Source organism: Kogia breviceps, chromosome 3, assembly GCF_026419965.1.
Source record: "Kogia breviceps isolate mKogBre1 chromosome 3, mKogBre1 haplotype 1, whole genome shotgun sequence".
Classification (NCBI taxonomy): Eukaryota; Metazoa; Chordata; class Mammalia; order Artiodactyla; family Physeteridae; genus Kogia; species Kogia breviceps.
The window spans coordinates 166,906,642-166,917,242 of NC_081312.1; the positions used below are offsets into that span (position 1 = coordinate 166,906,642).

The 10,601-nt window shown below is 42.8% G+C and overlaps 1 pseudogene; it reads left to right on the forward strand.

Annotated features, from left to right (window-relative positions):
• The first annotated feature begins 7,941 nt into the window (after positions 1-7,941).
• LOC131753543 (histone deacetylase complex subunit SAP25 pseudogene) lies at positions 7,942-8,812 on the forward strand (annotated as a pseudogene).
• Positions 8,813-10,601: the final 1,789 nt, after the last annotated feature.

Below are 10,601 nucleotides of genomic sequence, written 5' to 3' on the forward strand. Positions count from 1 at the left end.
CTAATGGTTTATCAATTTTGTTTATCTTCTCAAAGAACCATCTTTTAGTTTTATTGATCTTTGCTATCGTTTCCTTCATTTCTTTTTCATTTATTTCTGATCTGATCTTTATGATTTTTTTCCTTCTGCTAACTTTGGGGGTTTTTTTGTTCTTCTTTCTCTAATTGCTTTAGGTGCAAGATTAGGTTGTTTATTCAAGATGTTTCCTGTTTCTTAAGGTAGGATTGTATTGCTATAAACTTCCCACTTAAAACTGCTTTTGCTGCATCCCATAGGTTTTCATGTCTCCATTGTCATTTGTTTCTAGGTATTTTTTGATTTCCTCTTTGATTTCTTCAGTGATCACTTCGTTATTAAGTAGTGTATTGTTTAGCCTCCATGTGTTTGTATTTTTTAAAGATCTTTTTCTATAATTTATATCTAGTCTCATAGCGTTGTTGTCAGAAAAGATAGTTAATACTATTTCAATTTTCTTAAATTTACCAAGGCCTGATTTGTGACCCAAGATATGATCTATCCTGGAGAATATTCCATGAGCACTTGAGAAAATTGTGTATTCTGTTGTTTTTGGATGGAATGTCCTATAAATATCAATTAATTCCATCTTGTTTAATGTATCATTTAACGCTTGTTTTTCCTTATTTATTTTCATTTTGGATGATCTGTCCATTGGTGTAAGTGGGGTGTTAAAGTCCCCTACTATGAATGTGTTACTGTTGATTTCCCCTTTTATGGCTGTTAGTATTTGCCTTATGTATTGAGGTGCTGCTATGTTGGGTGTATAAATATTTTCAATTGTTATATCTTCTTCTTGGTTCAATCCCTTGATCATTATGTAGTGTCCTTCTTTGTCTCTTCTAATAGTCTTTATTTTAAAACCTATTTTGTCTGATAGGAGAATTGCTACTCCAGCTTTCTTTTGATTTCCATTTGCATGGAATATCTTTTTCCATCCCCTCACTTTCAGTCTGTATGTGTCCCTAGGTCTGAAGTGGGTCTCTTGTAGACAGCATATATATGGGTCTTGTTTTTATATCCATTCAACCAGTCTGTGTCTTTTGGTGGGAGCATTTAATCCATTTACATTTAAGGTAATTCGATATGTATGTTTCTGTTCCCATTTTCTTAATTGTTTTTCATTTATCATTGTAGGTCTTTTCCTTCTCTTGTGTTTCTTGCCTAGAGAATTTCCTTTAGCATTTGTTGTAAAGCTGGTTTGGTGGTGCTGAACTCTCTCAGCTTTTCCTTGTCTGTAAAGGTTTTAATTTCTCCATCAAATCTGAATGAGATCCTTGCTGGGTAGAGTAATCTTGGTTGTAGGTTTTTCTCCTTCGTTAGTTTAAGTATGTCCTGCCACTCCCTTCTGGCTTGCACAGTTTCTGCTGAAAGATCAGCTGTTAACCTTATGGGGATTCCCTTGTGTGTTATTTGTTGTTTTTCCCTTGCTGCTTTTAATATGTTTTTTTTGTATTTAATTTTTGATAGTTTGATTAATATGTGTCTTGGCATGTTTCTCCTTAGATTTATCCTGTATGGGACTCTCTGTGCTTCCTGGACTTGATTAAATATTTCCTTTCCCATATTAGGGATGTTTTCAACTATAATCTCTTCAAATATTTTGTCAGTTCCTTTCTTTTTCTCTTCTTCTTCTGGAACCCCTATAATTCAAATGTTGGTATGTTTTATGTTGTCCCAGAGGTCTCCGAGACTGTCCTCAGTTCTTTTCATTCTTTTTTTCTTTATTCTGTTCTGCATTAGTTATTTCCACTATTTTATCTTCCAGGTCACTTATCCGTTCTTCTGCCTGTTATTCTGCTGTTGATACCTTCTAGAGTATTTTAAATTTCATTTATTGTGTTGTTCATTGTTTCTTGTTTCCTCTTTAGTTCTTCTAGGTCCTTGTTAAATGTTTCTTACATTTTTTGTATTCTATTTCCAAGATTTTGGATCATCGTTACTACCATTATTCTGAATTCTTTTTCACGTAGACTGCCTATTTCATCTTCATTTTAGGTCAGGTGGGTTTTTATCTTGCTCCTTCATCTGCTTTGTGTTTTTCTGTCTTCTCATTTTGCTTATCTTACTGTGTTTGGGGTTTCCCTTTTCCAGGCAGCAGGTTCATAGTTCCTGTTGTTTTTGGTGTCTGTCCGCAGTGGCTAAAGTTGGTTCAGTGGGTTGTGTAGGCTTCCTGGTATAGGGGACTGGTGCCTGTCTTCTGGTGGATCAGGCTGGATCTTGTCTTTCTGGTTGGCAGGTTCACGTCTGTTGGTGTGTTTTGGGGTGTCTTTGGCCTTATTATGATTTTAGGCAGCCTCTCTGCTAATGGGTAGGGTTGTGTTCCTGTCTTTCTCATTGTTTGACATAGGGTGTCCAGCACTGTAGCTTGCTGGTCATTGAGTGAAGCTGGGTGTTGGTGTTGAGATGGAGATCTCTGGGAGATTTTCACAGTTTGATACTATGTGGAGCTGGGAGGTCTCTTGTGGACCAGTGTCCTGAAGTTGGCTCTCCCATGTCTGAGGCACAGCACTGACTCCTTGCTGCAGCCCCAAGAGCCTTTCATCCACAAGGCTCAGAATAAAAGGGAGAAAAAGTAGAAAGTAAGAGGATAAAATAAAATAAAATAAAGTAAGATGAAATGAAGTTATTAAAATAAAAAATAATTAGTAGGAAAAAAATTTTTTTAAAAAACGGACAGACAGAACTCTATAACAAATGGTGAAAACAAAGCTATACAGACAAAATCTCACACAGAAGCACACACATACACACTCACAAAAAGAGGAAAAGGGGAAAATATAATATATCTTGCGCTCATAGTCCACTTCCTCAACTTGGGATGATTCGTTGTCTATTCAGGCATTCCACAGATGCAGGGTACATCAAGTTGATTGTGGAGATTTAATCCACTGCTCCTGAGGGTGCTGGGAGACATTTCCCTTTCTCTTCTATGTTCACACAGCTCCTGGGGTTCAGCTTTGGATTTGTCACCGCCTCTGCATGTAAGTCACGGAGGGCATCTGTTCTTTGCTCAGACAGGATGGGGTTAAAGGAGCAGCTGATTCGGGGACTCTGGCTCCCTCAGTCCAGGGGGAGGGAGGGGTATGGATGCGGGGCGAGCCTGCAGCAGCAGACGCCTGTGTGACGTTGCACCAGACTGAGGCGTGCCATGTATTCTCTCAGGGAAGTTGTCTCTGGATCACAGGGCCCTGGCAGTGGTGGGCTGCACAGGCTCCTGGGAGGGTAGGTGTGGATAGTGACCTGTGCTCGCACACGGGCTTCTTGGTGGCAGCAGCAGCGGCCTTAGTGTCTCATGCCCGTCTCCGGGATCCGCGCTGATAGCCGCGGCTCGCGCCCGTCTCTGGAGCTCCGTTAAAGCAGTGCTCTGAATCCCCTCTCCTCGAGCATCAGGAAACAAAGAGGCAAGAAAAAGTCTCTTGCCTCTTCGGCAGCTCCAGACCTTTTCCTGGACTCCCTCCCGGCTAGCTGTGGTGCACTAACCCCTTCAGGCTGTGTTCACGCCACCAACACTAGTCCTCTCCCTGGGATCCGACCGAAGCGTGAGCCTCAGCTCCCAGCCCCCACCCGCCCTGGCGGGTGAGCAGACAAGCCTCTCGGGCTGATGAGTGCTGGTTGGCACCGATCCTCTGTGTGGGAATCTCCCCGGTTTGCCCTCTGCACCCCTGTTGCTGTGCTCTCCTCCGGGGCTCCGAAGCTTCCCTCCTCCACCACCTGCAGTCTCTGCCCATGAAGGGGCTACTAGTGTATGGAAACCTTTCTTCCTTCACAGCTCCCTCCCACTGGTGCAGGTCCTGTCCCTATACTTTTGTCTCTGTTTATTGTTTTTTCTTTTGTCCTACCCAGGTATGTGGGGAGTTTCTTGCCTTTTGGGAGGTCTGAGGTCTTCTGCCAGCGTTCGGTGGGTGTTCTGGAGTTGTTCCACGTGTAGATGTATTTCTAATGTATCTGTGGGAAGGAAGGTGATCTCCATGTCTTACTCTTCTGCCATCTTCCGCAACTCCCTCTATTTTTTTCTTCCTTTCTTCCCTTTTTCTTTGTAAATTCATGATGTTCCATTGTGGTATGCTTTGATTCTCTTCTCTTTACCTCTTGTTTATCTTTTATAGACTTTGTGGTTCACATGAGGTTTATATAAAACATCTTATAGATGTAATGGTATAATTACCCTGCTAACAATTTATATTTTATAGGGAGTATGATGTCTCTTTGGCTCAGCCACTAAGGTTCACAGTATCAACAATTGTGTGGTCCTTGGCAAGCACCACAGGGGTTCTGCAGTGGCTGCAGTTGCTATTGTCTCCTAAGTGGTGCCTCAAGGACTAGTAACTAAGGACCAGGGCAGGCATCAGTGGTGGCTGGAGCCAGTGGTGTGCCCACACTTGGTTGCAGGGCCCAGCTGCAAGTGCCTATTTAGTAGGGTAGGTCACTTGTAGGCACACTCACAGTAATGGTGGGTCAGAGTAGGTAGCAAGGACCAGGGCCAACTATGGGCTTAGTGGCATCTGCTAAAGACATGGGTGTCAGCATGCTTTCCCTTGGCTTCACACTCTACCCTCCGGTATGCATACTGCAGTGGTGACCATTGACAGGGCTGGGGCTGGGGGACATGCATGTCTATAGCTGGAGGGGTTAGCTATAGCCAGGTATGGTGGTGTGAGCCAGTGACTGAAGGCAGGGCCTGATCTGGACCTGAAGCAACTGCAGGGTCCCCGAGTGTGCTGTGCTCTCCTTTGGCTGCATTCTCTCCCATTTGCATGCACACTGCAAGGGAAGGTGGTGATGAGAGTTGGGCTGGGGCTTGCAGGTACAGAACTGGAAGGCCTCTCTACAGGTAGGTGCTGCGGCACTGGCCAATGTCAAGAAGGCAGGGCATGATCAGGGCTTGCAGTCAGCTGTGGGGACCTTAGATGTTGTTTTTCTCTCCTCTGGCCACACACTCTGGGTGTGCACAGTGTAGTGAGGGCCAGTGACGGATCAGGCTGGGGGCTATATATAGGTGGGCACCAGTCAGGGACAGAAGGCCCCTTGCGTGTCATACTCCCATGAGGGGGATAACACATTTATGCACTGACTAAAAGAATATAATATCTTGTATTATTGATCCTGAAAATACTTTGTTCCAGCTTCAGTTGATGATGAGTGCTCTAATATTCTAAGAAAGCCTTTTTATTTTTTGTTTATGCCCTTTTGATTTAAACTCAGATTATGTCAGAAAATCTTGAATGGGCATCACCACCTCGTAATCCTCTAACTAACCTTTGCTCTTTCCTCAAGCTTTGGAGGAAGCTGAAAAAGTGTCCTGTCAAGCTACTGGGCACTCTGTCATTTAGACACTTACATCCACATTAAAACTGACATGTAGAAATGGCTTTCACTGCCAGCACTTTCTTGCCCTTTTCTCCCCCTCACTTTCCCCATCTCAGTTCCTTCCATGCAGTCTGAATCATCTCATTTATAATTAGGAGGTGAAAAGGGCAAATAAAAAGACAACTTAGGATTTTAACACATCATTGGCATTGGATATAAGTGCCAGTGATGTACAAAAATAACTGAATGCAGTTTCCAAATTGGTGCATCGATGTTCAGTACTTGCTGCTCATTCTTGTTTGCATTTCAACCTTCTACATAATGACACCCCGTGATAGGATCGGAAATACCAAAGGTTTTGCTTGCATAGTCATTATTGGAATTCTGAAAATCTATGTATGTTCTCATGCATATTTAAATTTTTCAAATATGGTATGATGTGTTATATTCTAAAAGATAGTACATGATAAATATTATAGAAGAGTATGATGAATTATTAACAAATATTTTGTGACAAAATTTGTTAACTATGTTTTGACTATTTATTGAATCATGCACACCCAATTTTAAAGAAAATCACACAAAAATTTGTTGGTTGGTTTTATCCAAAGTGAAAAGATTGACAAAATGTAGTTCATGAGAACATGCTAATTATATTTAGAAAAAAATCAGTATCATTATACTCTACTGCTTTGGTTGTTCCAAATTCAGAATATTTATCATGAGCTCAGATTCACCCCCATCAGAATATGTATAAGATGGGAAAAGAGAGGAAGACCTACAGGACTAGAAAGACTTCTCCCCAAACCAATACTTATAACATTTTTGAACTGCCCTGGAAATTTTATAACCCAGCTAAGGGTGTTATCATTAGGTTTGGAATGGGTGAAAAGTATGCTTTCCTTTTGAAGGAGGGAGAAAGGTGATTGTGAACACAGATACATACATTGGCCAACAGTTTTAGAAAAAGGATGGGTGGGTCTGGAAACCAATGAGGGATTATGCTACCAGGCACATGTTATCTTTTCTAACTGCATATTTAAAAATGAGAAATAAACTCCAGATAAATTTGTGGACCCACTGGATACATCAGGAAACAGTCAGGCCAGAAGCCTCTTTACCACCAACCCTCAAAAGTCCCCACCTTGACTGAGCGACTTCCTGGGTTTAGTGCAGCTTGGAAGCAGGGTCCAATAACCCCAAGTATTCCTAGTTCCTTTTCTGAAATGCAGACTTATCCAAGCTAAGGGCCCCCCGTCCCTTTGAGGAAGGAAAGGAGGAGGATTTTACACTTGTATACACACTTGTGACAGGGTAGCAGGGTGTTGCCCCAAGAGGACCTGCCATCATCCCCTCCTACAGAGGTTGTCTGCAGAGCTTTCCAAGGAGATTGCTGCTTCCCTCACCAAATATTCCTCCGTGATTTTGTGAAACGTGTCCTCTGAACACGCCCCAGGAGATGGGTGAGCAAGTCACACATTAGACATCTACTCCATCATTCCATTTCCCTAAATCATTAGATTTATTCCTCTACTTTATAATAAGGAAATTGCACACTTCAACTTCATTTAATGTAAACCAATATGACATCCAGGTTTTAGTCAACTGTGTAAGCAAATTGTGAGGGTCTTTCCCAGTTGCTCATGCTAACATTTGGACTCCAGAATGCCTGATAAGTGCACCCATGTTGATACATTTGGCCATTCCAATATTATTTTCTTCCACCCTGGGCAATTACACTTAGATTCTATTTCTGCACATGTATATATTAATTTCTGCTGATGTAAACTTACCACATTTTACAGTTTTTTCAGTGTGTAAATAGGCTCCTTCCAGGTCAGACTTGGTAATCATTTCCCTTGATTAGGTTGGATTTGACTCTAGCATGGTTCTGCAGGCCATGAGGGATAGCAAGGGTGGATCATTTGGAAACAAGCTTTCCCCTGAGATGTAAGGTCATTACGCTATCCTCGTGCCGGGAGAAGCTCCTTCCTCAGAAAGGGGAGGAGGAGCAGGATCTGCTGGTGAGGAAGGCTTAAAGGGATTTGTAAGGTCAGGACACCCAGATTCATCTGAATTGCCTTCATTCCAGTTCTCAGGGCTCCATCCTTTTCCTATCGGCCCCTAATATGCACATAAGAAATTTGGTAAGGATGAGAAATCAACTTGAATCATAACTTGGAGCTAAAAGAGATTAATTTATGATAATCATAGAATTCCCTTCCCCCATTCTCTTAGCTCTGCCTGGAGGTGTTCATTTTCATTGCACCATTTCCCCAATGCAATAAAAAGTAGTTACTATAGTCCACGGTACCAATGGCAGAATTCCCATCATGACAGTCTTTTGAAACAGTCCCTTGCTTTCCAAAGTCTTCTGTTTAATAGGCATATTATTTCCAGCAACATTTGGGGCTGTGCCTTAAAAAAAAAAGTCCCCATTGTGGACATTGTAGGTTTGGGGGATAATTAAAGTAATGAAGTACCCTGAAAGGTGGATCGCAACCTGGGCTTGCAGGGACGTGCAGGGCAGCATGGGCCACTGAGGGAGGCTGGGCCCAAGTGGAAGCCAGGAGGGGCCAGGCGGGCTAGGCGGGCAGTGTGGGGCCCGGACACCGCATGTTGCCCTGGGTCCCCCAGCAGTGCGGCCCGGGTGAAGAGCAGGCGCCCGAGGAACAAGGCCCCTCGGCGGTCAGCGACCCCGGCCCGGCCAGGGACTCTGGAGAGGAAGCCCTGGGGGAGCCAAGAACATCCCCACCGGACAGTCCTCAGCCCTGGTACCGAAGGCCTTCCTGGATCCAGAAAGAGCAGCTGCTGCCTCGGTCGCCCCCACGCCTCGCTGCCAAGCGGTCCCTGGGAATCCCAGTTCCCCCCTACCCCCAGATGACCTGGGAGGGTGGCCCCGTCAAGGATGACCCTGCTACCGTCCTGGGACCCCAACTATGAGGCTCAAGTGGGACCTCATCTGGTGCGGGGGCCCAGCTGTGGGTCAGGCACCTCCTTCTCAGGCAAGACCTTGTGCCGTCCTTCATTCTGGCCTCTGTACGAGGCAGCAGCGTGAGGCAGAGGCCTCAGGCCCATCTAGCAGGACATCAGAGTGGAGAGCAGGTGCCCAGGGATGCAGGGTTCCCGGTGATGTGCTATGAAGATGTCTTTCTTTGTGACCCTGCACTGCCCTGTGGGCAGCGTGTTCCCCTGTACCTGTCTCAGGGCCCTCAGCAGGTGATGGGCTCTCTGTAGATGCTGTCCCCAACCCCAGTTATGTCCCCCTGGGTCCTCCCCACTCCGTCCTCTGGCTGCTCCACCGCCTGGCTCAGGGCCTGAGCTGATCGCCCTCACTGGCCTCCTGCAGATGAGCCAGGGGGAGCCAAGACCCAGCTCTCCGGGGGCTCCCGTACCCCCTGCTCACCCTCCAGATGCTGTCTCTGACCACCCAGATACCAGTGGTGGCCAGAGCTGTTCTCACTGCATGGACGCATCTCTCCCATAGCTCCTCCAGGGGCAGAGTGGGCCCCCTACTTCGCCAGGCAGGTTCTGTTGACAATAAAATAGTGTTGGTTTGTAAAGTAATGAAGTAAATGCTAGTGTTCTCTACCCAGAAGTTACCCATCTCAGTATGTTGGGTTTCAAAAGCAATTTTTTTTTTGGACACTTGGCCTAAACTTCCGAGTTTTGCCACCAAACAATAGGATATCAGCTCTGAAGAGGCTCAATCTAAATTCTTTGACTAATGTGAATATCAGAGAAAGCACAATCTAGCGTATAAATCAGTTTCTTATATACTGATTGTAATTTATTCATTAAAAATATGCTGTTATTTTAAGAACAAAATCACAAGTACATCACTGGAAAAAGGGTGTTTAGGCCAATGCAACTTGTGCCCTTGTGACCATCCTCTGGGATCATCAGAGACTTCCTTACAATGTTCCCTGAGGCTCTGAGCTTTCTGGCTGTGCCCTTTGTCTTAATCCTTCAGGTTCTTTCTATGTATGGCCAATATAAGGTTTCAATAGATTATAAACAGTGCATTTTACTGGAAAGAAGACATTATTTTCATCCTTGGCATTTCTAATTATCTCTGGAGTTATTCTCCATTCACATTTGACAAAGGATGTTTAAGACTGCTTTTCTGCTTCTAGTAGCAATCTCCTATATCCCATCTCTGTTTTCTTTCCAATCCTTAGGGATAAAAAAGTTAATGTATTTCTTGTTTCTTCCTGAAAAATTGAAAAATGTAGGATTGTGTTTGTAGACTCAACTTCCTCATGGCGGTCTGTTGCAAGCAATAGAGAGTTCCCTTGCAAACAGTACTAAGGAGTTCATTATTTGTGACTTATGATCCTCACCAATGATGCTTTTCCACAGATTACGGAAGAACATATAATATCTGGTCTACTATTTCCAATAGTTTTATTCTGTCAACCAGGTTTCCAAACAAAAGTCAGAACCAGTCTTCTCCCTTAAATATTTTTAAAGTATATAAAAATAAAATAACATACACAAAATAATGGAATTGCTTTATTAAAAATGGAAAATATCATGTAAAACTTTGAGGTAGGATTATATGAAGAAAAATGTAGAACAGATTTGCTGTATATAAGTATTACTATTCAAGTATTCTCTAGAATTATAAAGGAACAGTTTTTAATATCTCATGATACAGGATATGATGGTCCAGGCAATACTTATGTAATCTAGTCTTACAGATGAAATCTCATCTTGGATAAATTCATCAATACTGAGTCCTTACAAATAAGATGTTGCAAATAAAAAAATAAGCCAAAAATAAAAATCCCCACTAGTTAATTTTTCACTATCACCTGCTAGACCCTCTTTATCTTTTAAAATATCTGTGGTTTAAATGAGTCTGGAATTTTAATTTTTTACAACATATTTTCTGGGTTTAATTAACATTCAGTAAAGTCTTTAATGTTTAAGAGTGGTTTGATTATGGGAAATATGTTATCGCCTTCCAAATCCAGGAACATAAAACTGTCTTTAAACACATTTAAATAAAATTTGAATACTTTAAAAATTGCAACCCAAAGTGTGTGTTTTTATGAGCTGTGAGTAATTTAAGAGGCTCAGCGGCTTTGTCTTGAACAGATGCGTGAGAACAATCTGAGAGAGTACATCTAACAGTGAGACAGCAAATGATGAAATTATGTATGTATTTATAGTACTTATATTGTTCACTAGCTCTTTATATAACTACCTTTTCACTTTGGGACTTTTTTCATGGTGTATGTTGTGATCTTATCTGTTTGCTTTTCTTTGGG